This window comes from Melanerpes formicivorus, unplaced genomic scaffold (genome assembly GCF_026170545.1).
Source record: "Melanerpes formicivorus ecotype bairdi unplaced genomic scaffold, bMelFor1.0.p_v2 SCAF_47, whole genome shotgun sequence".
NCBI lineage: Eukaryota > Metazoa > Chordata > Aves > Piciformes > Picidae > Melanerpes > Melanerpes formicivorus.
Genome location: NW_027142399.1, coordinates 2869638 through 2896368, shown reverse-complemented (window position 1 = coordinate 2896368; position 26731 = coordinate 2869638). Strand labels below are relative to the sequence as shown.

Sequence of the window (26731 nt, the reverse complement as noted above, 5' to 3'; positions counted from 1 at the left end):
AGTTGGGCTTGAGAATTTGAAACTCTTCATTCATAAGATTGGCTTCCCAGGGGGCTGTGGGGAGTCCTGGGCTCAGAAATGTTCTCCTCTGTTTCCTGGTGAAGAGGCACAGGTAGGATACGACCTAAGGGTGCAAAACTTGTGGCGCTGATCGGCTTGGCTTTGAGTTCTGGGCAGGGGTCAAAGGATGGGGCCAGACTCTTCTCAGTGGTGCCCCATGACAGGACAAGGGGCAATGGGCACAAACTAAAAAGGAGACCAATGGTATCTGTGACCAGCAGGTTCAGGGAGGTGGTTCTTCCCCTCTAGTGAGGACACATCTGGAGTCCTGGGTCCAGTTCTGGGTTCCCCAGTTCAAGACAGACAGAGAACTGCTGGAGAGAGTCCAGCAGAGGCTACAAAGATGCTGAGGGGTCTGGAGCATCTCTGTGAGGAGGAAAGGCTGAGAGCCCCCTAGGGCCTTTGAGCCTGGTGAAGAGCAGCCTGAGAGGGAATCTGAGCAAGTGCCAGAGGGCTGGGGGCAAGAGGAAAGAGCATTGTGACCCTGGGCAAGCTGTTTTCTTGGGTTGCTTCTTGTGCATGTGTGTCTGTGGGCTTTAAAAATGAAACACTTCCATGAAGATGCTCTTCAAGACAGCCTCTCCTAAAGTGCAGCTTCTCTTGTCTCTTGAAACTAACTGAACAAACTTTGATTCAATGATCTTTTAGGTCTCTTCCAACCTTAGTGATACTGTGATTCTCCTTCTCCCTAGTTGTTTCCACCCCTCTGCCTGCCATATTAATGAGAGAAATATCTTCTGCCTGCTATGAGACATTTTTTAAGGTGCAAGACCTCCCCTGCTACCATCCTAGATTGCCTCCTTTCAATCTAGGAAATGGAAGGAGGAACTAGAATAGAATAGAATTAACCAGGTTGGAAGAGACCTTTAAGATCATCGAGTCCAACCTATCCCCCAACACCATCTAATCAACTAAACCATGGCACCAAGCACCCCAACTACTCTCTTCCTAAACACCTCCAGTGATGGTGACTCCACCACCTCCCTATTTCTCAGGGGAAGCTTGTTTAGGTCTGCATATGTATGTTTGAAGGCCCATCAAATGCTTTTTAGGGCAGTCAGGGATTGGTTTGTGAGCTGCAGCCAGAGCTGACACCTCTAAGTCCACCCTCACACTCAGAATTATGTCAGTCATAACTTAGAGGAGAGGCTGTTGCTGAATAGACAGCCACAAACCCAGCCTCACAGCAAGCTGGAGATCAAGATGTGTGGTGACTTACATTTAATGTGTGTTCAGGATCCATCAGCCTGCCATAAAATCAATTCTGTTCTACTGGAAGGCTGCTGAAGCTTATAGATGTGATTACAAAGCAAACTGCCTGCTAGAAAATCTCAGCTTTGGCTGGATGGTATTGGCTGGTCCTGCCCAATGATGTTTAGACACCACCAACAGTTCTGAGATGTTAAAGCATGAGGTTCAGGGCAGCTTTAGAATCCATCTTGGAATCACAGAATCAATAAGGTTGGAAAAGACCTCAAAGATCATCAAGTCCAACCTGTCACCCAACACCTCCTGACTACTAAACCATGGCACCAAGTGCCACATCCAATCCCCTCTTGAACACCTCCAGGGATGGGGACTCCACCACCTCCCTGGGCAGCCCATTCCAACAACTCTCTCTGGGAAGAACTTTCTCCTCACCTCCAGCCTTATGGTGCTTGGGTGTTAGCCTTATTTATTGCAGGTGTGACATGTCCAAACACAGAACCATAGAGCTATTTAGGTTGGAAGAGGCCTTTTCAGATCATCAAGCCTCCCACTAAGCCATGAAATGCACCACCTTGGATCCAGTTCCTCTTTAGCAGCTTGAAGCAGTTAAAAGCCAAATCAAAGCAACTTGTATGATTTTGTGCAGTGTGAGTCCAGGAATTGACTTTGAAACGCTGGTGCATTATTTAGTAGTCCATTATCTGCCAAGCTCTGCAATAATCATAGGTTTAGCAGTCCTGGAATGGACTGGGAACCCACTGGGAGCTGGAGCCTTGGGGTGGAAGGGATTTGCATGAAGGAAAGGGCAGTGTCATAGCAGGATGAGGGTGTTGAGGTGAGGGGAAGCTCAGGGCTGTGAGGTGTAGTGAAGGTGTGAGAGCAGGGCAACGTCACAGCCTGAGTCACAGCCTCCATCCAGGCACCTTCTCTTCTGGCTCAAGGTTTGATTCAGTGTCATGCTTTGCTTTTTCTTTTCAAACTAAATAATAGCTAGATGGAGCCTGGGAACTCTTTGCTGGCGAGCTCTTAGGCTGGGGCATGCAGTTTGAATTATTGATGGATTTTAGCAGCAGCTCTGGAGCTGCGATGTGCACTTTGAATCCACCCCAGATGAGCTGTGCTGGGGTTTTTTGTATTTCCCCTGCTGCATGGTCCCTGCACTCCTTTGAACTCCTTTAAGCCTCCCTCTATCCCTCAGTTTCTAGCTGCTTTAAGCAAAGTGGAGTTCAAAGGGAGGAGAAGATCTTCGCAGAGCTGCTTGGTGTTGATGCTGAATTGGAGGGCGCAGTCCTGGGGTCGTGCTGCAGCTGGCTTAAACTTTTCATGCCTGTCTAATGGCACAAAACTGCAGGATTTGGGGCATTCATCAGCTCCTGGGAGACAGTCTGGGGAGTAATGATCATGTTTGCTCTTTTGTGGTTTAAAGACAAGCCAGGAGAGGATGAAGGCTTGAGGGTTTCTCAACAAAATGTCTACCTGCCCTTTAATTCTTTGTTGCATTTAGGGTTCAACGAGGGCAAGGGCCAGGGTCTGCACCTGGGTCACAGCAGCCCCGTGAACACTCCAGTTTGGGGCCCCTCAATTTAAGAAGGACATTAAGACACTTGAATGTATCCAGAGAAGGGCAACGAGGCTGGGGAGGGGTCTGGAGCACAGCCCTGTGAGGAGAGGCTGAGGGAGCTGGGGTTGCTTAGCCTGGAGAAGAGGAGGCTCAGGGGAGACCTTCTTGCTCTCTACAACTCCCTGAAGGGAGGTTGTAGCCAGGAGGGGGTTGGTCTCTTCTCTTCTTCTAGGCAAGCAGCACCAGAACAAGAGGACACAGTCTCAAGCTGTGCCAGGGGAAGTTTAGGCTGGAGGTGAGGAGAAAGTTCTTCCCAGAGAGAGTTGTTAGCCATTGGAATGTGCTGCCCAGGGAGGTGGTGGAGTCCCCATCCCTGGAGGTGTCCAAGAGGGGATTGGATGTGGCACTTGGTGCCATGGTTTAGTCATGAGGTCTGTGGTGAGAGGTTGGAGTCTCTTCCAACCTCTTCCAACCTTGGTGATTCTGTGATTCTATGACCTGGGGGTGCTGGTTGACAGCCTGCTGAAGATGAGCCAGGGTGTGCCCAGGTGGTCAAGAAAACCAACAGCATCTTGGCTTGGATGAGCAATGGTGTCGCCAGTGGGACCAGGGCAAGGATTGTCCCCCTGTGCTCAGCACTGCTAAGGTCACACCTTGAGCATATTGTTCAGTTTTGGGGTCCTCACTCCAAGGGGCTGCAGTGTGTCCAGAGAAGGACAACAAAGCTGGTGAGGAGCTGGAGCACCTCGGCTATAAGGAGGTGCTGAGGAAGTGCTGGGGATGTTCAGGCTAGAGAAGAGGAGGCTGAGGGAAGACCTCATTGCTCTCTACAGCTCCCTGAAAGGAGGTTGCAGTGAGGTGGGATTGGTCTCTGCTCCTAAGGAAGAAGTGATAGGAGAAGAGGAAATGGATGCAGGTTGCCAGAGGAAAGGTTTAGATTGGACATTAGAGGGAACTTCTTAGCTGAAGGAGTTCTCAAAGAGTGGAACGGGCTGCCCAGGGAGGTGGTTGAATCCCCATCCCTGGAAGTGTTTCAAAGAGGCAGGGATGTGGTGCTGACCTTTGCCTCTGGTTTTTTTCACCTCTTGAAGTCCACACTCTGGAGCCAACCAGTTAAGGTTTTGATACATGCATCAAACAAACCCCCAAGACACCACTTAGGAACTACCTCCCAAAAGTAAAATCAGCCCATTTATTAAACCTTTCTGAGCAAATGTCTTTAACCCCTTGAATTTCAGACATGTTGCTCTTCAGTTCCTGCTGCTCTTCTGAGTTAACATTGGGAAGCTACATTCCTGCCTTCCAGTATCTGAAAGGGGCCTACAGGAAGGCTGGGGAGGGACTGCTCAGGCTCTCAGGGAGTGATAGGACTAGGGGGAATGGAATGAAGCTGGAGGTGGGGAGATTCAGGCTGGAGGTGAGGAGGAAGTTCTTCCCCATGAGAGTGGTGAAGCCCTGGAATGGGTTGTCCAGGGAGGTGGTTGAGGCCCCAGTCCTGGAGGTGTTTAAGCCCAGGCTGGCTGAGGCTGTGGCCAGGCTGATCTAGTGTGGGGTGTCCCTGCCCATGGCAGGGGGGTTGGAACTAGCTGATCCTTGTGGTCCCTTCCAACCCTGACTGATTCTCTGATTCTCCTGTTTTTTTGCTGTGGAAGCAGTATTCTTCCTCCCCTTGGGGTTTTGCAGCCCCAGATGAGATCCTGCTTTTGCCACATGACATAAACAATCTGACAGGCAAATAACAGGGTAATTCCTGTGTGTGCTTGTGCTCTGGAAAACACAGGTTCATCTTTTCCAGTTGGCCTTTCTGGGTTGGAGTTTGCAGCACATTTGCATACAACCACTGGAAAAAAACCAAACCCCAGTGTTGATGAAGTGCTGATGGCTTGCAGTGACACAGAGTGCTGAAGGTTGGCTGGCACTCTGCTCTTGTGCTTCATGATAGCATTTATTTATCATCCCTGTATGCAGGCACAGCTATTTTTCAATCAGGGCTGTGACTTGCAAGGCCTCTCCTGCCTGCTTCATCTCTGAAGTGCCTCCAGAGCTCTGGAATATAATTTCCCTGGCACCTCTGTCAAGGAGAGAGTTTGACCTCACTGACTAGAATCTTTTGTCCTATCCCTGTGAAGAGTCTGGCCCCATCCTCTTGCCCCCTCAGGGCCCTTTAGCTCTCAGGCTGCTCTTCTCCAGGCTCAACAGTCCCAGGGCTCTCAGCCTTCCCTCCTCACAGAGATGCTTCAGGCCCCTCAGCATCTTTGTAGCCTCCACTAGACTCCAGCAGTTCCCTGTCTCTTTTGAACAGGGAGACCAGAACTGGATACAGTACTCCAGCTGTGTCCTCACTAGGTCAGAGTAGAGGGGCAGGAGAACCTTCCTCAACCTGCTGGCCACAATTCTCTTAATGCAGCCCAGGATAGCACTGACCACAAGGGCACATGGTTGTCCTCCATCCCTCCCAGGTCCTTCTCCTGGGAGCTGCTTTCCAGGAGGTCATCCCTTCACCTGTGGTGGTGCAAGGGTCCAGGGAGGTGGTGGAGTCACCATCCCTGGGGGTGTTCAGAGGGGATTGGATGTGGCACTTGGAGCCGTGGTTTAGTAGCCATGATGTATTGGGTGACAGGTTGATCCTTGAGGTCTCTTCCAATCTGATTGATTCTATGATTGATTCTATGATTCTGTAATGAGGTTCAACTCTGCCTTTGTTCAAAGGAGCAGCAGTTGGTGGTGCCAGAGATGTTGTGCAGGGCACAGCAGTGTTCCCAGCACACTCCCTGGTGCATCATGCCATGGAGAGACACTGGCTGGAGTTGTGAGAGATGCTGTAAACACAAACACTGCAGTGTCCCTGTGCTGTGTTACGTTGAAGCCAAGGAGTTTCAGTCCCCTTTGGTTTTGGTTTTCTCTTAATCATAGAATCAACATAGAATCCCCTCTTGAACACCTCCAGGGATGGGGACTCCACCACCTCCCTGGGCAGCACATTCCAAGGGCAAACTCCTCTTTCTGGGAAGAACTTTCTCCTCACCTCCAGCCTAAACTTCCCCTGGCACAGCTTGAGACTGTGTCCTCTTGTTCTGGTGCTGCTTGCCTAGAAGAAGAGAAGAGACCAACCCCCACCTGGCTACAACCTCCCTCCAGGGAGTTGCAGAGAGCAAGAAGGTCTCCTCTGAGCCTCCTCTTGTGCAGGCTAAGCAACGCCAGCTCCCTCAGCCTCTCCTCACAGGGCTGTGCTCCAGACCCCTCCCCAGCCTCATTGCCCTTCTCTGGACACCTTCAAGTCTCTCAATGTCCTTCTTAAACTGGGAAACCCAGAGCAGGACACAGGACTCAAGTTGTGGCCTAATCAGTGCTGAGCACTGGGCACAATGACCTCCCTGCTCCTGCTGGCCACACTATTCCTGATGCAGGCCAGGATGCCATTGGCCTTCTTGGCCACCTGGGCACACTGCTGGCTCATGTTCAGCTGCTGTCACCCAGTACCCCCAGGTCCCTTTCTGCCTGGCTGCTCTCCAGCCACTCTGCCCCCAGCCTGTAGCACTGCCTGGGGCTGTTGTGGCCAAAGTGCAGCACCTGGCACTTGTTGAGTGCCATCCTGTAAGGTTAGAAGTTTTTGGGTTTACTCCTAGCAAAACCTTTCCTGTTAGAACTTCCCTTTGACCATACACCTCTTGAGCTTCTTTTCCAGCCCTCCTTTTCTTCCATCTAGTCTGCTCCAGCCCTCCTTTTCTTCCATCTAGTCTGCTCCATGCTGCAGCACTTGCTGGTGGATAAAAACCTCCTTGGTGATGTAAAACATCTGTCTGCTCTGCTCCGTGCCTCTGAACCCAGCTGTGGAACAGGAGCTTGCATGTTCTTTGGGTAGGAAAATGGCATGGGGGGGAGTCAATTGAGATGTGAAAGGGTGAAAGGTTCTTTCTCCTGCATGTACCAGCTTGCACCTCCCTCTTGAGCTGAAGCTTGGGAGCTGAAGGTCCCAGGCTGGGTTTGACAGCAGTGGGAGTCCTACAGCTGTGTCAGTGTTACATTAAGATGCATTCAGTAGTTCAGTCATAGACTGAGCTTTATGTAAAAGCAGGGGCTGGAGGCAGAGGGAAATGCCAAAAGCTCTGGGTTTCACACAGCCTGCTCTGTAAAGATGAGAGCTTGTTGATCTTTCCCCCTTCTGGGGTCATGGGAGGAAGTGCAGAAAGCTTCCCCTCAGCTTTTATCACTTCCTCCTGCCAGCCAAAGGTGGAGTATTTGCCTGCATTTGCTGCTCCTCCTGTCAGAGAGGGGAGCTGGTGTTCAGCCAGATCATAAATAAGGCTCTTCCTGGGGAAGAAGCTCTCAGATGTGGTTGAGGCAACACTGATTGCCCCTCTCACTGCTTTTTTCAGCCTAGGCCTGTGAATTCTTGCAGTTTTAGCAGCCTCTCCTGTGGCCTTTTCCTAGCGCATGTCCCTGTGTGGTATGGAGGTTCTCACAGCAGCACAGTACAGGTTTTTCTGGTTGAGAGTGGCTGAAGAGAAGCCAGTGTGTGCCCAGGTGGCCAAGAAAATCAACAGCATCCTGGGTCTGGATCAGGAATGGTGTGGCCAGCAGGAGCAGGGAAGTGATTGTCCCCCTGTATTCAGCACTGGGGAGGCCACACCTTGAGTGCTGGGCTCAGTTTTGGGGCCCTCACTCCAGGAAGGACATTGAGGGGATGGAGCAGGTCCAGAGAAGGGCAACAAAGCTGGGGAAGGGTCTGGAGAACAGGGCTGGGGAGGAGCAGCTGAGAGGTGTGGGGGTGTTCAAGAGGGGATTGGACGTGGCATTTGGTGCCATGGTTTAGTGGTCAGGAGGTGTTGGGTGACAGGTTGGACCTGGTGATCTTTGAGGTCTTTTCCAACCTTATTGATTCTATGATTCTATGCTGAGGAGAAACCTTCTGGCTCTCTGCAGTTCCCTGAAAGGAGGTCAGAGTCAGGTGGCGAGCAGTCCCTCCTCCCAAGGGACAAGGGGACATGGCTTCAAATTGCTCCAGGGGAGGTCTAAGTTGGGTGTTAGGAATCATTTCTTCCACTAAAAGGTTGTCAAGCCCTGGCCCAGGCTGCCCAGGGCAGTGGTGGAGTCTCCATCCCTGGAGGGGTTTCAGAGCCATGGAGATGTGGTGCTGAGGGACACAGTGTGATGGTGACCTGGCAGTGCTGGGTCAGTGGCTGGACCTGATGATCTTAAAGGTCTCCTCTAACTGAGAGAATGCTGTGATTCCACGCTGGTGTGAAAGCTGGTTGTGCTTCCTCTCACCTCCCTTGCTTGCTGAGCACTGGGCCCTGCCTGTGGCCGGGGGTAGGAGTTTGGGCTGCACGCCAGCAGAAGTGCTGACACAAAAGGCAGGAGGTAGAGCTCCTAATGAGATTGCAGATTTATTCATGCCCTGCACCTCCAAGTGCTGCACATCCAGACTCCTGCCTTCAGGGCTCCTCAGGGTGTGTTTGTTTTTCCCTTGTGTGCATTATTAAGCTTTGTGTCCTGCCTCTGCTCCTTGGAGCTGGATTCCTTCTTGCTGCTTCTCTGGAACTCCACAACAAGACATGTTGCTCAGCACTCAGTCCTGCAGTTGGGCTGAAAGATGCCATGAGCTTTATTCTCTCTTTGGCTGGCAGCAAGGTGAGAAATCAGAGCAAAAACCTCTGCTTAGAAAACACAATCACAAAATGCAGTCCTTGAGTTAGAGAATTGATGTGGTGGGAAAAGGCTTTTAGGATGCTCATGTGCAGCCATTCCCCAAGCCTGCCAAGGCTGGTGCCAAGCCATGGCCCTCAGCACCACATCTCTGCCTCTTGGAAACACCTCCAGGGATGGGGATTCAAGCACCTCTCTGGGCAGCCTGTGCCAGTCTCTGGGAACCCTTTCAGTGAAGAAGTTTCTTCTGATGTCCAGCCTAAACCTTCCCAGGGACAGTGTGACAGTGAGACAAGGATAATAGAACTGCCTGGCTGGAAAAAGACCTCAAGATCACTGACCTACAGGAAGGCTGGGGAGGGACTGTTTAGAAGGGCTTGGAGTGATAGGCTGAGGGGCAATGGTTTAAAACTGGAGTAAGAGAGATTTAGGTTGGCCATCAGGAGGAGTTCTTTGCAGTGAGAGTGGTGACATCCAGCAACAGGCTGCCCAGGGATGTGGTTGAGGCTCTGTCCCTGGAGACAAGGGATATGGAGGTGCTGGAAGGTGTCCAGAGAAAGGCCAGGAGGATGAGCAGAGGGCTGGAGCTGCTCTGCTGTGAGGACAGACTGAGGGAGTTGGGGCTGTTCAGTCTGGAGAAGAGAAGGCTCTGAGGTGACCTCATTGTGGCCTTCCAGGATCTGAAGGGGGCTACAGGAAGGCTGGGGAGGGACTGCTCAGGATCTCAGGGAGTGATAGGACTAGGGGGAATGGAATGAAGCTGGAGGTGGGGAGATTGAGGCTGGAGGTGAGGAGGAAGTTCTTCCCCATGAGAGTGGTGAAGCCCTGGAATGGGTTGTCCAGGGAGGTGGTTGGGGCCCTGTCCTTGGAGGTGTTTAAGCCCAGGCTGGCTGAGACTGTGGCCAGGCTGATCTAGTGTGGGGTGTCCCTGCCCATGGCAGGGGGGTTGGAACTAGCTGATCCCTGTGGTCCCTTCCAACCCTGACTGATTCATGGCCATGGGCAGCCTGATCTGGTTGGAGGTGTCCCTGCTGCCTGCAGGGGGATTGGACAAGATGACCTTTGAGGCCACCTGCCAAGCCAGTGGCATCTATGAATCTGAGTCCAGCCCTGACCTAGCATCTCCCTGAACACAGCTCTTGACCATGTCCCTAAGCTCTTCATCCAAACATCTTCTAGACACCTCTAGAGATGACAACTCCACCACTTCCCTGGCCAGCCTGACAACCAAACCATGCTTCTCATTGCCTCTTTCTCCTCCTCCTCCTCCTCCTCAAAATGATTGCTTCCAGGATCTGAGGGTTGGATGAGGCTTTTTTGTTAGTGTTCTTTCTCCTCCCCTGGAGCTCCTGCTGGTATTTCAGGTCTATAAACCATTTTATTTTTCCCCCTCCTGGTGACTTTGATCCTTATCAGCCTGGAAAAAGAAAGGTTAATATTGATTTAGTGGGGGAGGGAGAGAGAGAGAGCACAAAAAGTGAGTAAGAGCCTAATAGCCTGGCATGACAGGAGTGTATCAATTTTCAGTTCTCCCAGAGGAATGATCCACTTCTCTCCAGCAAATGGAAAAGTCGACTCTGAGTGGAGCTGACAGTGACCTCCCACAGCATTTAATGGATTTTGGAGCTGGGGGAAGAGCAGGCAGTCCTAACTAACACACTGATTTTTCCTGCCCTTTCCTTGAAAGTCAGCAGTCTTGATGAAATGGCCACGTGCAGGGAGATGAAGAAGTGAAAACGAAGCTGTGAGCTAATTGATAGCCACTTGGCTCAGCCTTCTGTTTTCTGCTTGTGGATGAATGCAGCTCCCAGCCAGCTGAAGCAGTAACAGAGTCATGGGGGTTGGAAAAGCCCCCCAGGATCATTGGGTCCAGCTGTCAACCTAACACTGCCCGTGTCCAACACAATACCATGTCCCTCAGCAGCACCTCTAAGCACCAGAACAAGAGGACACAGTCTCAAGCTGTGCCAGGGGAGGTGTAGGTTGGATGTTAGGAAGAAGTTCTTCACAGCAAGAGAGATTGGCCATTGGGATGTGCTGCCCAGGGAGGTGGTGGAGTCATCACTGGAGGTGTTTAAGAGGGGACTGGATGAGGCAATTGGTGCCATGGTTTAGTTAATTAGATGGTGTTGGGTGAGAGGTTGGACTTGATGATCTCAAAGGTCTTTCCCAGCCTGGTTAATTCTATTCTATTCTATTCTATTCTATTCTATTCTATTCTATTCTATTCTATTCTATTCTATTCTATTCTATTCTATTCTATTCTATTCTATTCTACTCTACTCTACTCTACTCTACTCTACTCTACTCTACTCTACTCTACTCTTAAACCCTTCCAGGGATGTGGACTCTACCACCACCCTGGGAAGCCTCTTCCAAAGCTTTACAACCCTTTTGGGGAAGAAGTTGTTTCTCATGGCCAATCTAAGCCTCCCCTGACAACAACTTGAAGCCCTACCCTCAACCACCTCCAGTCTGCTCTCAGGGAGTTGTAAAGGAAAGATTCATAGAATGTTTTTGGGTGGCAAATGAGCTTGAAGGTGATCTAGCTCCAACCCTCCTGCCATGGGCAGGGATACCTCCCACCAGCACAGGTTGCTCAAGGTCTCATCCAGCCTGGCCTTGAACACCTCCAGGGAGGAAGCATCCACAGTCTCCCTGGGCAACCTGTTCCAGTGTCTCCCCACCCTCACTGGAAAGAATGTATTCCTAATCTCCAGTCTCAATCTGCCCTCCTCCAGCTTCAGTCTATGCTCTCTAATCATTCAGACTGGATGTGAGGAGGAAGTTCTTCCCCATGAGAGTGGTGAAGCCCTGGAATGGGTTGTCCAGGGAGGTGGTTGAGGCCCTGTCCCTGGAGGTGTTTAAGGCCAGGCTGGCTGAGGCTCTGGCCAGGCTGATCTAGTGTGGGGTGTCCCTGCCCATGCCAGGGGGCTTGGAAGTAGATGATCCTTGTGGTCCTTTCCAACCCTGACTGATACTATGGTACTATGATCCTATCTCTGCAAGCCCTCAGCCTCCTTTTCTCCAGGCTGAACACCCCCAGTCCCCTCAGCTGCTCCTCATAATAGAGGTTATGATGACTTATACCCTTAATAGATGTTGCCAGCATATCCCAGAGCAGTAGTTGTTGGAAGGGGCCACTGGAGATCACCCAGTCCAAACCTCCACCCAGAGCAGGTTCACCCACAGCAGGTCGCACAGGGAGGTGTCTGGGTGGGTTTGGAATGACTACAGAGATGGAGACTCCACCACCTCTTTGGGCAGCCTGCTGGACAAAAACTGCAAAGCAATCAACCTCCTTCTTGGCTCATCCATGTGGCTTTAAGTAGCTCCTGAATGGGTTGAGTATACAAATGATGCCTTTGGCGTGACAAAGTGGGAAACTCTGCCCTCATGCAGCAGCCAAAGTGAAGGTCCTGTGTTGTCTGGCAGCAGCCAGCACTAGAAAGGACTCTTTCTTTGGTGGCAAAGCCACTTTTCTTCCTCCAGAAACAAATGAATAACCCCACTGCTTTCATGTAACAGCCTCTTTGTCTCTGCCTGAAGCCACCGAGAGGCTGGTTCCTCTTCCAGAGCCATCTCCATTGTTCTTCATGCCATAGATGCTCACACAGTTGGGCTCTGGAGAGCACCAGGAGTGCATGAGCAGGAAGATAATCGTGCTGGTGTTCTCCTTAGGAGAACCTGATCCCTGCCATCCTTTGTCGTGCAATGCCATCTAGCGTGCAAAGAGCTCCAGGCTCCTGTCTGCTTGAACTCTGCTGCCACGGATGGCTTCTCCTTGCACTTAATTGCAGGCTGCTCCCAGAGGGCTGTTCCTTGCACCTGATTGCAGGCTGCTCCCAGAGGGCTTCTCCTTGCATCTAATTCCAGGCTGCTCCCAGAGGGCTGTTCCTTGCACCTGATTGCAGGCTGCTCCCAGAGGGCTGTTCCTTGCACCCGATTCCAGGCTGCTCCCAGAGGGCTGTTCCTTGCACCTGATTGCAGGCTGCTCCCAGAGGGCTTCTCCTTGCACCTGATTCCAGGCTGCTCCCAGAGGGCTGTTCCTTGCACCTGATTCCAGGCTGCTCCCAGAGGGCTTCTCCTTGCACCTGATTGCAGGCTGCTCCCAGAGGGCTGTTCCTTGCACCTGATTCCAGGCTGCTCCCAGAGGGCTGTTCCTTGCACCTGATTGCAGGCTGCTCCCAGAGGGCTTCTCCTTGCACCTGATTGCAGGCTGCTCCCAGAGGGCTGTTCCTTGCACCTGATTCCAGGCTGCTCCCAGAGGGCTTCTCCTTGCACCTGATTCCAGGCTGCTCCCAGAGGGCTGTTCCTTGCACCTGATTCCAGGCTGCTCCCAGAGGGCTTCTCCTTGCACCTGATTGCAGGCTGCTCCCAGAGGGCTGTTCCTTGCACCTGATTCCAGGCTGCTCCCAGAGGGCTGTTCCTTGCACCTGATTGCAGGCTGCTCCCAGAGGGCTGTTCCTTGCACCTGATTCCAGGCTGCTCCCAGAGGGCTGTTCCTTGCACCTGATTGCAGGCTGCTCCCAGAGGGCTGTTCCTTGCACCTGATTGCAGGCTGCTCCCAGAGGGCTGTTCCTTGCACCTGATTGCAGGCTGCTCCCAGAGGGCTGTTCCTTGCACCCGATTCCAGGCTGCTCCATATTTTAGCAGGGGTGATTGTAATATATTTTTAAGCATCCCTCAGCTCTCAGTTTTCACATTTCTCCTCTTGCTAACTGGGATTTTTTTGGAGTGAGGATGGGTTAGAGAGTAGAACTTTCTCCTCACCTCGAGTCTAAACCTCCCCTGGCACAGCTTGAGACTGTGTCCCCTTGTTCTGGTGCTGGTTGCCTGGGAGAAGAGACCAACCCCCTCCTGGCTCCAACCTCCCTTCAGGTGGCTCTAGAGAGCAGTAAGGTCTTCCCTGAGCCTCCTCTTCTCCAGGCTAAGCAACCCCAGCTCCCTCAGCCTCCCCTCGTAGGGCTTGTGCTCAAGGCTCTGGATGTTTCCTCCCTGGAGGAGGTGTTCAGGGCTAGGCTGGATGAAGGCTTGAGCAACCTGGGCTGGTGGGAGGTGTCCCTGCCCAGGGCAGGGGGGTTGGAACTGGATGACCTTGAAGATCCTTTCCAACCCCAACCCATTCTCTGAAGCCATGAAAGAAAGAAGAGTCCTTCAGCTGCCTGCAGTGAGTTTGTGTTGCAGAAACACCCAGGGTGGCTATGGAAACCCATCATTAGCTTGGATCAGCTTTGCTTTGAACTGCAAGATGGAAGATGTTTGCTTTCCCCTCTTGGAGCGGAGCCTGTGGTGCAAAGGCTAACACACAAGAGAGGGGAGGGCATGGGGACCCCTGGGTCCCCAAGTGCCTGTTTCCAAGTAGCTGCTATTATGGTCAGCAGGATCAGTTAGCTGGGGACTGGAGGTGGTTTCCCTTGGAGCCAGGCTGGGTTCTTCTCTTTCTGGCTGCATCGCAATTTCCTGGGAATTTATGTCGGAAGCAAAGTTTGGTTGGCAGCCAGAAGGAGGTTTTTTGGGGTGGTTTTGGGTTCTTTTTGTAGTTAACTGTTCAGTTGAGCTCACTGAGGGGAGGGGGAGGGCAAACACGGGCTGCTGGCTGTGCTGTGGAGGGTGGTGAGGAGCTTTGTCCCTGGGAAAGCACAGGGGTGTCACTTCTGGCTAATTCTGTTGATCAACAGAGAGATTTGATTTGAGGTCCTGGGAAACTGCTGGAATGTGCTGGTGTTGCTTGGGGATTTGGGGGTGTTGGAATGAGGAAGATGGTTCCTCTAAGGGAGGAGCTGAGGGAGGTTCAAGGGAAGTTTTGCATATTCCTCTGGAGAGCTTTACTGTGCAGGGATGAACCTGATGGGTTGATGGAGATTGTCACCATGCCCCTCAGTTCAAGAGAGATGCTGAGGTACTGGAATGTGTCCAGAGAAGGGCAATGGAACTGGTGAGGAGCCTGGAACACAGCACTATGAGGAGAGGCTGAGGGAGCTGGGGTTGCTTAGTCTGGAGGAGGCTCAGAGGAGACCTTTTTGCTGTCTGCAACTCCCTGAAGGGAGGTTGTAGCCAGGTGGGGGTTGGTCTCTTCTCCCAGGCAAGCAGCACCAGAACAAGAGGACACAGTCTGCAGCTGTGCCAGGGGAGGTTTAGGCTGGAGGTGAGGAAGAAATTCTCCATAGAAAGAGAGATTGGCCATTGGGATGTGCTGCCCAGGGAGGTGGTGGAGTCACCATCACTGGAGGTGTTTAGGAAGAGACTGGATGGGGTGCTTGGTGCCATGGTTGAGTTGATTAGATGGTGTTGGGTGATAGGTTGGACTTGGTGGTCTCAAAGGTCTTTTCCAACCTGGTCTGGTCTGGTCTGGTCTATTCTATCCCATCCTATCCTATCCCATCCTATCCCATCCTATGACCCTGTGCTGTTGGTTGTGCTCACCAGAAAGCAGATTTAGACCAGCCTGGTACCAGGCACAGATGTTCAGCCTGTGGCCAGGGGAATGTTTCTCTCTTGCTGCTGTTGCACACATACAAAGGAGTCCTTTTCTTGCAAGCACCATTTCTGTTGGTCAACAGAGTGATTTGGTTTGGGTTTCTGGGAAGCTGGTGGAATTTGATGCTGTTGCTTGGAGGTTGGGGGTGGTGGAATGAAGATGATGGTTCCTCTTAGGAGTTTAAGGCAGCTTCATTAGTTCTTGGCTTTTACTCTCTCATTGTGCACTTCAAGGCATTGCAGTGATCTCCAGCTCAGTGTGTAGTTGGGAACAGAAGGATTCAGCATCATAACCTGCTGGAAGTAGATGGGACAAGGAGAGTTGTGCCTACATGGTGTAAGGCTCCAGAGAGAGCCTGGAACAGGTTGCCCAGGGAGGCTGTGGATGCCTCCTCCCTGGAGGTGTTCAAGGCCAGGTTGGATGAAGCCTTGAGCAGCCTGGGCTGGTGGGAGGTGTCCCTGCCCATGGCAGGGGGGGTGGATCTGGATGACCTTTGAAGTCTCTACCATTCCAAACCATTCTTTGAATCTATGAATCTCTGAACCCCAGACTTGGGGTGATGCCCTTGGTGGTGGTTGCCTGTGCTCCAGTGGTGACTGCTAACATCCTGCTGGTGAGTCTGGCTTGGCAGATGCCTTAGTGCCATTCATTCTGTGCTCAGACTATGGACCCCTTGGCCAGGGTGGCACATTTAGGCTGTTAACAGATGAGGGAAGATTTTGCCAGCAAACTTCTCGTCTTTAAGGTCTCTTCTAACCCAAACCATGCATAGAACAGCAGAGGGTGGAAGGGACCTCTGAGTGCAAGCCCCTTGTCAGAGAAGGATCACCTAGGGCAGGTCACACAGGAGCACATCATAGAATCAGTAAGGTTGGAAAAGACCTCAGGGATCATCAAGTCCAACCTGTCACCCGAGACCTCATGACTGCTGAACCATGGCTCCAAGTGCCACATCCAATCCCCTCTTGAGCACCCCCAGGGATGGTGATCCAGGTGGATTTGAAAGCCATCAGAGAAGGAGACATTCTGTGTCTCCAGGATTTAAGTACCTGTCCTCTGTGGGGCATGCAGGGAGTGAACAGAGCAGCGTTGTCCCTGGGCACTAGGGCTCACATCCTGCCTTGATTTGCAGCTCGCACAGCACCGGGAACGGGAGAGGAATTTGGTGGAGCTTTAGCTCCACGCAGTTGGATCCCAGGGGGAAGGAGCGAGCGGTGAGGCATCGGCTTGCTTCAAACTCCGCTGGCTCTCGGGCATGTGATGGCACTTCGCTGTCATGCTTTCTGTTGTGCTGTTTGTTGGGGTTTGTTTGGTGGTTTCCCCCCCTCCCCTTCTCCTCTCCTTGGGAGCCGTGGCAGCAGGCTGCTGTGCGCTCGCCTGAGCACATCCCCCGCGTGCATTCCCTCCCTCCTTGTTTCTCTTGGCTCTTGTTAAACTCCACGGCTCGTCTTGCGGGACCTTTCCAAGGGGAGAGCGAGGGAGAGAGAAAAGAACACCACTGGTTTCTCTGCAGTGCAAATTGAGCATGAAATGGGCAGCGTGGAAACGGCTGACGGGGCCGTGGAGGCAGCTCCTCGATGCTATTCATAGGCGCGTTCAGCCCCAGCAGCAGCAGCGGCGGCGGCGGCAGCGGGGAGGGAGGCGAGCTGGAGAGCTGGACCTCAGGACTTCCATCTGATTTTGCCAGCCTGGAGCCCTTGCATTTCGGAGCTGATGCCTGCAAGGTTTTTTCAATTAGCTGCTGGGAAGCTACGGAGGGACCTGGAGCTGTTAGGCCTTGGCTAGGGAGCCCATCCATGGGAAGAATAGAGCGTTGTAGCAGGGGTAAGTAGCCCTCAGCCTTGCAGAGCTCCTCGCCGCTCCCTGCACGATCCCCTTTTTTGCTTGCTGCCACGATCTAACGTTAGTGCTGAAAGAAAACCAGCTGGCACAGCACCTCCAGGATGGCACTGAAATGCTCCTGGGGCAATAAAGAAAGATTCTGATTTTCCAGTCAGAGTTTTCCCTGTAGTTTGAAGGGGGAGGGGGGAGGGTGGTGGTTCTGGCATTTGTGTGCAGCCTGTCTTATGTTACAGGTTTTACAGCTCAGGATAATGCAAACTGTGGCTCTCCTCCCTGAGCTTAACCTGTGGCCTCAGGGAAGGGGTTTTGGTTTTGCACTCAGGTAGTCACTCTGAAATCCATATGAATGAGGGAGAAGGAATTAACTGGGGAACGTCCCCACAGCGGTTTCTTTGCTGCCTCAGCAGCACTGACTGGCTTTTAAACTTCTAGTGCATCTGTAGTAGTCATGAGGTCTTGGGTGACAGGTTGGACTTGATGATCTCTGAGGTCTTTTTCCAACCTTATGGATTCTGTGATTCTGCTAATTAAAGGAATGGGAGGCCATAAAAAAGTTGAGTGTGTTGCATTTTAGGGTGCTAGGCATGTTCTCAGCTTGCTAGGACACTTCCTTTGTTGTCAGGGTATGCTGAGCAAAGGTGGCTGGTTAAAATCATAGGAGTTTAGAAGTGATTTCATTTCCCTTTGATCTTCCATGCATCCTTCTGTGGTAATTGGAACACAAACTATCCCCAAAGTATGCAAGAGAAACTTTATAGTCCTAGGTCAACCATGTGCTATCCAATGGTAATATAAAATGTGGGACATAAATTATGTATTGATAAAGAGAGTGCATATTGGCTCAGAACTTAGGTCTGAATGATCTTTGAGCCCTTCTCCCAAGTTTCTTTTTGCTGCAGATGTCTGTGTAAGTGAAAGACAGCTCTGGATAAATCTTTAATCAGGTGCAGAGGCACAGAATGCTCATCTTAGGTGCCACGCTGGCAGGAGCCACAGCAAAGGAGGCAGCAGACAGATAAGTTTTACATGTGTTCTTTCATTCATAGCCAGTAAATTATTAACCAGGCAAAAATCAGCAGCTGGGCTTTCTAGGAATGACTTTTGTCCACGTGCCTACCTCTGAAATTCCTGCCTCAGGCAGCTCAGTCCTGCTCCAGGCTCTCAAGGAGCGGTGCAAAGCATCTACAGCCCTCTGTGAAATCCTGGTGAGAACTGCCAGGGCTCCTTCACTTGGAAATCCCACTGTTAGGATGTGTTGCAAGTTCTCCCTTTGTGCTGGCTCAGCTCTCCTCGTCTTTTGTGGAGGAGACTTGGACTTAAACCACTTCCTATTTCCTGCCTATCTTTGCTGGTTGCTTTTCATGTGCCCCACTAAGCCTTTTATGCCTTGCCCCCAGATTTGCATATGTGAATAAAGGGGATCTCTTCACATGCTGGTTTTCCCCTCTTGGTTGCATCAGGCTGAGGGACACCTTTCCTGTGAGGTTGTGGTTAGTGGGACAAGAGCTGGTGAGACAGTTCCTGTGTTGCTCAAAACCCTCAGCTTAATGCTTGCCCTAAGTCAGAGAAACTAAGAGGGGTTTTTTTTTTGTGTGTGTGTGTTTAATTTGTGCCTTTGTGCTTGGCTGGGCAGCCAGAGTAGAGTGGAAGGACTGTTTGGAGTAGCTGCTTCCAAAGCACAGCACTGTTTGCATGGCAGTGCCTCTTGGACTCCAAATTCAGCAGCTGGGGGCTTGAAATGAATTATTTGGAATCTATTTGTTTGACTTTGTGGCTTTTTTTCCCCCTTACTCTGATTCCTTACAACAGGCTTCTGTGAGTAGCTGGGATTCCTCTCTCTGCTTCCTCTTTTGCCTTTCTTCTTTTACCTTCCACGTTTTCAAAGCACAGGGAACAACTTGATATGCTCTGGAGATGTAGGGGACAAGCTCCTGACAGCTTCACAAGAGTCAAATCTCAGGAGTTTGAAGCAGAACAAGTTGTGAATCCCCTGCCTGGGCCAGAAATGCTGTTGGCTGGCTGCTCTCTGAAAGACACTTCTGTCAGGCCGCTCAGAGACGCGTTCACATGCCTGCACATCAAAGCCCTCTGCTTGGGGCCAGGTTTAGTGGGCCTGGAGGGATCTGTGCCAGTAATGACTGCAGTGTTTGCAGTCATGTTCTGACAGCAGTGTGCTACTGCTGGGCACCTGCACCCTTGGTCATTTCACACAGCCTTGCAGTTGCTTTAGTTAAGGAAAGGTTTCCTTTGGGTGATACTGTTGTATGGAAAATGGATTTGAAAGAGTTACTTGTGTACCTCAGGTTATTTACATTCCCTTTTGCCTCTGTGACATTTATTGCTCCCTTTCCCCCTTTTTTCTCTTCCCCTTTCCCCCTGTTTTTGTCCCCCCCTTTCCCCCTGTTTTTGTCCCCCTCCCTTTCTCCCTGTTTTTGTCCCCCCCTTTCCCCCTTTTTTGTCTTCCTCTTTCCCCCTTTTTTATCTTCCCCTTTCCCCCTCTTTGGTCCTCCCTTTTTCCCTCCCCCTTTTTCCCTCCCCCTTTTTCCATCCCCCTTTTTCCATCCCCCTTTTTCCATCCCCCTTTTTCCATCCCCCCCTTTTTCATCCCCCCCTTTTTCATCCCCCCCTTTTTCATCCCCCCCTTTTTCATCCCCCCCTTTTATCCCCCCTTTTCACCCCCCTTTTCACCCCCCTTTTCACCCCCCTTTTCACCCCCCTTTTCACCCCCCCTTTCACCCCCCCTTTTTCACCCCCCCTTTTTCACCCCCCCTTTTTACCCCCCTTTTTCACCCCCCCTTTTTCATCCCCCCTTTTTCATCCCCCCTTTTTCATCCCCCCTTTTTCATCCCCCCTTTTTCATCCCCCTTTTTTCATCCCCCCTCTTTCCACCCCCCTCTTTCCACCCCCCTCTTTCCATCCCCTCTCTCTCCTCTTTTGTCCCCCCTTTCCAATTCCCTTCCTCCCTTCCTTTTCCCCCTTTTTCCCCACCCTGGCCTTGGACACCTCCAGGGAGGGAGCATCCTCAACCTCCCATGGCAACCTGTTCCAGTGTCTCCCCATCTTTACTGTAAGAAAGTTCGTACTGAGCTTCAAAGACCAAAGATAAACCCACCAAAATCCACCCGGGGGGGCAAATCCATCTTCTGGAGCCTTCCAGGGTGTTATGCCCTCCTTGCCAGTCATCAAGTGCCTGAGGCAGTGCTCTGCAGGCTGGTTGGGGGTGGGGAGGGAAGGGGGTGTGTGTGTGCTCATTAGTTTGTTTTTAATCACATCAGATATTTTAACTTGATGAAAACATCCCATTTCCAGACCTGAAGAAGTTGGTTTTGCCTAATGGAGTCCCTAATGACTGCAGCTGAGAAGCTGTAATGAATATTTCATTGCTTGTGGAGATCGACCTTCTTACACATTTAGAGGGAGGGAAAGGGTGAGGCCACAGGGGAAAACATTGGGGGCTTAAAGCAGGAAAATCTGGGAGAAGGAGGCCTGAGAACAACTCTCTGAGACTTTATGTCTCAGGGAGCTCCAGCATCAAATACACTTGGCTTAAGAATGAAAGCAAACAAACTCCAGCAGCAGAGACAGAAGGTGCCTGTGTTGGCAGCTCAGCTGGGAATCAGGGGCTGGGAGTGAGACCTTTCCCAGCTGTGTGTTGCTGACTGCAGGGAGAGTCAAGTTGTGTCAGGGCTCCTCCTGGGTTCATCTTCAGCGAGGCACCAAGTGCCCATGGCCAGGAGGAGCAGGGCAGTGATCATCCCCCTGTACTGGGCAGTAGTGAGGCCAAACCTTGAATCCTGGTTTAGCCATGAGGTCTGTGGGGACAGGTTGGACTTGATGATCTTTGAGGTCTCTTCCAACCTTGGTGATTCCGTGACTCTCCATGGCAGGGGGGGTTGAATCTAGATGATCCTCAAGCTACTTTCCAACCCAAGCTAATCTATGAAGCTAGATCCTGCTCCTGCTGTGCTTGGTGTCTGAGAGCAGCATTACAAAGGCAGTCTAGAAGGTGGCCTGGGGAGCTTCCACCTGACCAGAACTGTGTTAGAATAGAATAGAATGAACCAGGTTGGAAAAGACCTTTGAGATCATAGAGTCCAACCTATCACCCAACACCATCTGATCAACTAAACCATGGCACCAAGGGCCTCATCCAGTCTCTTCCTAAACACCTCCAGGGATGGGGACTCCACCACCTCCCTGGGCAGCACATTCCAATGGCCAATCTCTCTTTCTGTGAAGAACTTCTTCCTAACACCCAGCCTGAACCTCCCCTGGCACAACTTGAGACTGTGTCCTCTTCTTCTGGTGCTGTCTTCTGCTTGGCCACTGGCAAAGACCGCAGGTTTCTCCTACACCTCTACTCTGCCCTAATGAGGACACATCTGGAGATTTCTGTCCAACTCTGGGCTCTCCAGTTCAAGAGAGACAGAGAACTACTGCAGAGAGTCTAGAGGGGGCTGCAAAGATGCTGAGGGGCCTGGAGCTGGAAAAGCTGAGAGCCCTGGGGCTGTTGAGCCTGGAGGAGAGCAGCCTGAGAGGGGATCTGCTGAATGCTCAGCGAGAGCTGAAGGGTGGAGGGTCCTGTGGAGCTCTGCTTGCCTTTGGTTTTGTTGTTGCTGGCTTTGGGTGCTGCTTTTGGAGCTCTCCAAGGGAAGAAATGGATCTTCAGAGACAAAAATACTCTTTAAACATGTCAGTCTTGTCTTCACTTTCATCACTACTTCAGGATATTTGTGTTTGGATAATGAAGCCACTGTTGGAAATGTTCTTTTCCTGCTCTGCAGCCAGAGTTGAGGAGAAAGCAGGGAGAAGATGGGGAACGGTGTGGGAGGATAATTAGTCCATTTAGCAAGATAAATCTGGAGAGAAGAAAAATAGGCCAGAGAAATGCATTTAAGCTGTCAGGGTAATTAGCTAGAAAATGTTTCCCTGGTGGAAAACCAGTTTGCCAAGCTGAAATTTCCAATATAATGAAGTAATATCTTCAAATGTATCCAAAAAAGCACCCAGCCAGGTCTTGGAGGTGCCCCACTGCAAGGCAGACTGAAGCAAGCACACAGCAACCCCAGGCAGTGCTACAGGCTGGGGTTGGAGTGGCTGGAGAGCTGCCAAGCAGAAAGGGACCTGGGGGTACTGGGTGGCAGCAGCTGAGCATGAGCCAGCAGTGTGCCCAGGTGGCCAAGAAGGCCAATGGCATCCTGGCCTGCATCAGGAGTAGTGTGGCCAGCAGGAGCAGGGAGGTCATTCTGCCCCTGAACTCAGCACTGATTAGGCCACACCTTGAGTCCTGTGTCCAGTTCTGGGCTCCTCAGCTCAAGGAGGATATTGAGAGACTTGAAGGTGTCCAGAGAAGGGCAACAAGGCTGGGGAGAGGTCTGGAGCACAGCCCTGTGAGGAGAGGCTGAGGGAGCTGGGGTTGCTTAGCCTGGAGAAGAGGAGGCTCAGAGGAGACCTTATTGCTCTCTATAACTACCTGGAGGGAGGTTGTAGCCAGGAGGGGGTTGGTCTCTTCTCCTAGGCAAGCAGCATCAGAACAAGAGGACACAGTCTGCAGCTGTGCCAGGGGAAGTTTAGGCTGAAGGTGAGGAGAAAGTTCTTCCCAGAGAGAGTTGTTCACCATTGGGATGTGCTGCCAAGGGAGGTGGTGGAGTCCCCATCCCTGGAGGTGTTCAAGAGGGGATTGGATGTGGCACTTGGAGCCATGGTTTAGTTAGTCAGGAGGTGTTGGGTGAGAGGTTGGACTTGATGATCTCTGAGGTCTTTTCCAACCTTGGTGATTGTATGATTCAGTTGCAGCAATGTCGTAAATGAAGGAGGGGAGGGACAGCAGGGAAGCATCAGGAGTGGGGTGGTTCTGAGAGGATTAAAAATCCCAAACTCATAGAATCATTCTGGTTTGAAAAGACCTTGAGGATGTGAGAGTTGGGGCTGTGCAGCCTGGAGAAGGCCCCAGGGAGACCTTAAAGCAGCCTGCCTGTAGCTGAAGGGGGCTGCAGGAGAGCTGAGGAGGGACTTTTGACAAGAGCTTGCAGTACTAGGATGAGGAGTAATGGCTTTGAGCTGGGAGAGGGGAGATGGAGACTGGAGATTAGGAAGAAATTCTCTAGAGTGAGGGTGGTGAGACACTGGCACAGGTTGCCCAGGGAGGTTGTGGATGCCCTCTCCCTGGAGGTGTTCAAGGCCAGGCTGGATGAGGCCTTGAGCAACCTGGGCTGGTGGGAGGTGTCCCTGCCCATGGCAGGGGGCTGGAACTGGATGATCTTGAAGGTCCCTTCCAACCCAAGCTGTTCTGTGAGTCTGTGAAGATCATCAGGTGTGCTCCTAATGCTGTCAGCAGTGGTGGTTTGGAGCCTTGGTGAGCCTTGCAGCAGGGCTGAGTGTGAGCAGCAGCAGCTGTGCCAGCGGTGTGTGTCTGCTTGCCTTGAACCGCTGCTCGGAAAAACGTGAGCAGATTACCAGCTTGCCTTGGAACAATGACATGTGCTCTGCCAGGAACAGCCATCAGCATTTCCACTGACTTCAAGCTCCTGGCCAAAGAGGCTTTCTGCAGCATTCTTGCCCTCACTTCCCTCCTCAAGAGTTCTACAGCTGTGCACTGTGGTTGAAGTGGAACCTGGTGAAGTTCCTGCCTGCCCCTGAGGCTGATTCATGCCATCTGCCTCCTCACATCCTTCCATGCTGGGCAGCTTGCATCCCTCTGTGACCTCTCCATCCTTCCTGGACCACTGTGCCAGTGCTGCTCACTTGAGTGGGGTCACAGATGGACGGGTTGTGGCATGCAGTGAAAGGAGTGAATGTGGCTTATGAGGAGCAGATGAGGGAGCTGGGATGGTTTAGGGCGACGAAGAGAAGGCTGAGACCTTGCTGCTCTGAAAGGAGAGTGGTGCTGCCTCTGCACTAATCAACATCCTCTCCCCACTCAGTAGCCTCTGCTCCTTGGATCTCAGCCATGGCAGATCCCCTGTGCCTTCCAGCCACAGTAGCCTTGAAATCATGCAGCTCCAGACAAACAAAGGAGGCTCTCAGTTGCTTCCCTCCAAGCACAGATCTGCCAGGGTTTGATGGAGGGAAAGCAGAAGGCAGCCTCCAAAGCTACTTTGGAGGGGAGAGATGAGAGCATGTGTTTAGAAATGCACAGACCCTGAGTTGTACCTTGTGAAACTACTGAGTGAGCCTCCACAGGGTGCCCTACCAGAACTTGCTTACCCTCCTTGCACTCTGTTGCTGTTTCTCTCTACAAGAGGAATAACCAAGGGGCTCCTTTCTGCTGGAGCCTCCTGTAATCACTGTCTTTATCTCCTAGCTCAGAGATGAGCTGATTGTCTCAGACAGTGGGAAACACAAAGTCTCCCTGTGGCTCAGAAACCTTCTGAATCCCCTGCAGGTGCAGAAGAATCTGCTGAATTCTGATGGTCTCCACACAGCCCTCAGGAATGGAATTGCTATCCAGGAAGTTCTTGAATGCAATCAATTCTTTCCAGTGAGGGTGGGGAGCCATGGGGAGAGCAGATGTGGGTCACTTAGAGGGCAGAAGGGCTCTGCAGAGGGACCTTGACTCACTGGACAGATGGGCAGAGGCCAACAGGATGGCATGCAACAAGTCCAAGTGCCAGGGGCTGCACTTTGGCCACAACAACCCCAGGCAGAGATGCAGGCTGGGGTCAGAGTGGCTGAGAGCAGCCAGGCAGAGAGGGACCTGGGGGTGCTGATTGACAGCTGCCTAAACATGAGCCAGCAGTGTGCCCAAGGGGCAAGAAGGCCAATGGCATCCTGGCCTGCATCAGGAATAGTGTGGCCAGCAGGAGCAAGGAAGTCATTCTGCCCCTGTACTCTACACTGGTTAGGCCACCCCTTGAGTCCTGTGTCCAGTTCTGTGCCCTTCAGTTTAAGAAGGACATTGAGAGACTTGAAGGTGTCCAGAGAAGGGCAACAAGGCTGGGGAGAGGCCTTGAGCACAGCCCTGTGAGGAGAGGCTGAGGGAGCTGGGGTTGCTTAGCCTGGAGAAGAGGAGGCTCAGGGGAGACCTCATTGCCCTCTACAACTCCCTGAAGGGAGGTTGTAGCCAGGTGGGGGTTGGTCTTTTCTCCCAGGCAAGCAGCACCAGAACAAGAGGACACAGTCTCAAGCTGTGCCAGGGGAGGTTTAGGCTGGAGGTGAGGAGAAAGTTCTTCCCAGAGAGAGTTGTTAGCCATTGGAATGTGCTGCCCTGGGAGGTGGTGGAGTCCCCATCCCTGGAGGTGTTCAAGAGGGGATTGGATGTGGCACTTGGTGCCATGGTTTAGTAGCCATGAGGTTTTGGGTGCCAGGTTGGACTTGATGATCTCTGAGGTCTTTTCCAGCCTTATTGACTCTATGATTAACTTGTATCATCAGCATGAATTCCTACCATCATCATCAGAGAATGGCTTGGGTTGGAAGGGTCCACTTGGTGCCATTGTTTAGTAGTCATGAGGTGTTGAGTGCCAGGTTGGACTTGATGATCTCTGAGGTCTCTTCCAATCTTACTGATACTGTGATACTACTGTGACTGTGACATTGGAACAGGCTGCCCAGGGAGGTTGTGGATGCTCCCTCCCTGGAGATGCTCAAGGCCAGGCTGGATGAGGCCCTGAGCAGCCTGTGCTCGTGGAAGGTGTCCCTGCCCATGGCTGGAGCTGGATGATCTTGAAGGTCTCTTCCAACCCAAACCATTCTGTGAACAGTAGGCACAGACCTGATGATCTCCATGGGTGCCTGGAATGGTTTGGGCCTCAGGACTGTCATGGTGCTGGGCACATGCACAGGAAGGAGGTGGTTAAAGCTCATTGTTCTTCCAAAAAGCCCTTCCTGATGATGTGTTTGCTGCCTCTGTGTGATGAGTGGTGCCATAAACTGCTGTGTGTGGGGGGGAACTGCTCGACAGCCCTGCAAACCAGGAGATGGATTTCACTGTCTAATGTCTGCCTCAACATACACAATGGAAGGAAAAGGCTAAGGCTGCAGGGGGATTCACTTTTATCTGATACATGAATATTTATAGAGAGCTTTTCAGCCAACAATTAATTTTGCAGCCTGCTAAGGCAGAGCTTTAATCCCTGCCTTGAACAATTTTGCCTTCCTGGCTTTATTTCTGAGCCATGTTTTTACTTATTTTGGACTGTCAGGTGCAGTGGCACTGGAGGGGAGGGTCTGGGGGAAAGCCAGGGGCAAAACCCAGTGGCACCAGAGGGTCTGTGTAAAACCCAGTGCCCAAAACCCAGTGGCACTGGAGGGTTTGTGTGAAACCCTGTGGCAAATCCCAGTGGCACTGGAGGGTTTGTGTGAAACCCTGTGGCAAGACCCAGTGGCACTGGAGGGTCTTTGTGAAGCCCAGTGGCACTGGAGGATCTGGGTATATCCCAGTGGCACTGGAGGGTCTGGGTGAAGCCCAGTGGCACTGGAGGGTCTGGGTGAAGCCCAGTGGCTCTGGAGGGTCTGGATAAAACTCAGTGCCCAAGATTCAGTGGTACTGGAGTGTCTGGGTAAATGCCAGTGGCACCAGAGGGCCTGTGTAAAACCCAGTGGCACTGGAGGGTCTGGGTAGATGCCAGTGGCTCTGGAGGGTCTGAGTAGATCCAGTGGCACTGGAGGGTCTGGGTGAAGCCCAGTGGCACTGGAGGGTCTGGGTAGATGCCAGTGGCTCTGGAGGGTCTGGGTAAATCCCAGTGGCACTGGAGGGTCTGGGTGAAGCCCAGTGGCACTGGAGGGTCTGGGTAGATCCCAGGGGCACTGGAGGGTCTGGGTAGATCCCAGGGGCACTGGAGGGTCTGGGTAGATCCCAATGGCACTGGAGGGTCTGGGTGGATCCCAGGGGCACTGGAGGGTCTGGGTGAAGCCCAGTGGCTCTGGAGGGTCTGGGTGGATCCCAGGGGCACTGGAGGGTCTGGGTAGATCCCAATGGCACTGGAGGGTCT

At 52.1% G+C, this 26731-nt stretch overlaps 1 protein-coding gene across 6 annotated transcripts in view; it reads left to right on the top strand.

Annotated features, from left to right (window-relative positions):
• ARHGAP32 (Rho GTPase activating protein 32) overlaps positions 1-26731 on the top strand; it is a 305874-nt gene that overhangs the window by 162202 nt on the left and 116941 nt on the right. The gene's annotated exons all lie outside the window — the stretch shown is intronic.